The sequence below is a fragment of the Anarrhichthys ocellatus genome, unplaced genomic scaffold (assembly GCF_004355925.1).
Source record: "Anarrhichthys ocellatus isolate YVR2014 unplaced genomic scaffold, GSC_Weel_1.0 scaffold166, whole genome shotgun sequence".
In the NCBI taxonomy this organism is placed as follows: Eukaryota; Metazoa; Chordata; class Actinopteri; order Perciformes; family Anarhichadidae; genus Anarrhichthys; species Anarrhichthys ocellatus.
Window position 1 is genome coordinate 104,557 of NW_022280196.1, and position 2,156 is coordinate 106,712.

Genomic DNA, 2,156 nt, shown 5'->3' on the forward strand with positions numbered 1-2,156 from the left:
AAATTGAATTGATTTGAATTGAATATAATTCCACCCACTAAATTATTCCCCATATTGAATTTTTTCAAACACATCTTTGACTCCTACATTGTAGGTCTGATTGCTATAACGTTTTCTGTGGATCATTATTGTACAAGCCTTATCAAAAGCTTTCACAAACTTGTCGATTTGTTATTTCGTTTTCAAGATATTGACCAATAAACTTCAAAAGGGCATGGCTCAGCGCATAACCAGACCAAAGACAGCAACCCATGGGCCAATCCTCACAAAACTTGCAAGATACGTATGTCCACAAGAGTACCTGAAACATACCCTGAAGGTTGCGATCAAACCAAATTTGATCTTTTTAATGTTTATTGCCGGGGCCCAGGTCTGACAGTAACATTCAACTATCTTCAAACTCAGTTAAAGTCCATCTTTAGCTGCACTTAACAGGATTAAATCATCTACGTAGAGCAGGAATTTGATCTCTGAGTTGTGAAGTGTGAAACCATGGTGCTATGGACTGTTGTCAAGATGTTGACTAATTCAATTTTAGTATAGATGTTAAACAGGGCAGGTGATAATCAGGAGCCTTGTCTCACCCCAAGTTCTTGAAAAATAAATGTTGTTCTCTTGTGTCCAATCTTGATGGTGCACATGTTCATTAACTTTATCAATTTGTGTGTTTTAATCCCTGTCAAATAAACCGATGTGCCAATTGGAATTAATTGTTTTTGAGAAATCAATAAAAATTTTGATTTGTCCATTTGATCTGTGATCTGATCTGAATTTATTTATATTTCAAATATGACAAACATATTGTTTCTAGAGCAGCAACAGTAATTTGTACAACAGCAGTCACTATATAAAGTCTAACTGGAAACACATCTAACATGTCAATAAAAGAAACAACATTTCCGAGTAAAGCTTATAAAGAATGAAGAACAGATGCTGCTGGTAGAGGTAAGATCAGATAAACAGACTATGGACATACAGCTTTTGTTTTAGCTTGTTTGTAAAAAGTTCTTCAGGCCAAGGTGCTGTGCTGTGCTTGTGTAAACTGCTGTGGATGAAAGACTGCGGACAGAGCTGATTGAATTAGGTTTCACTTTCATTTACATGTTCGTATTGTTGAACAGGTGTATTGATAGAGTATTGGCTTTTTACTGGCTTGTTATATTGCATGTACAGTAACGAGCGTAGTTGTCGTAAGAGTATTCTTCACTTGTTTCACTTTACCATCTCCACCACAGCATCTCTGCTTGCTGACACTTTGTGTGTATGTGAGTGTCTATGTGTGTGTAGTGGAGGAGCTCAGACCGACAGAGAGCAGAGGGCATGTAGCAGCGAGGTAATGAATTACATAAAAACCTTAAAAAGTACAAATGAAAAACACCAGTAACATCAGAGCATATCAATACTCAGATCTCTAGTAATATTGCACCAAGGCCCGTGTAAACAAGGTTTCGGTACCCATCCCTACCTTCAGCTAATGGAAAAACTTAAAAGGTTCTCGCTAGAGCCAGTGTTTGGTTTGTCCGATCTGGGCTGCTGTAGAAACATGGTGGTGCAAGATGGCGGATTCCATGGAGAAGGACACTCCATATGTGGATATAAATGTATTTTTCTAAGCTAAAGAACAATGATTCTTTGTTTCAGGTGATTATACACTATAAAACATAGTTATACATATTAAGACACTTAAGACTCTTCAATTGATTCAGAATGCTGCAGCTCGTGTACTAACAAAACCTAAGAAAAGAGATCATATTACTCCTGTATTAGCCTCTCTGCACTGACTCCCTGTAAAATCTCAAATATACTTTAAAATCCTTCTCCTAATTCACCAGACACCATCATATCTTAAAGAGCTTATAGTACCATATTACCTCACTAGAGAGCTGCGCTCCCTGAATTCAGGGTTACTTGTGGTTCCTAGAGTCTCAAAAAGTAGGATGAGAGCCAGAGCCTTCAGTTATCAAGCTCCTCTTCTGTAAATCCAGCTTCCAGTTTCAGTCAGGGGGTCAGAGACACTCACCACATTTAAGAGTAGGCTATAGACTTTCCTTGTTGATAACACTTGTAGTTGGGGCTGGCTCAGGTTTATAGTTAGGGCTGGCTCGGGTTTATAGTTAGGGCTGGCTCGGGTCTATAGTTAGGGCTGGCTCGGGTCT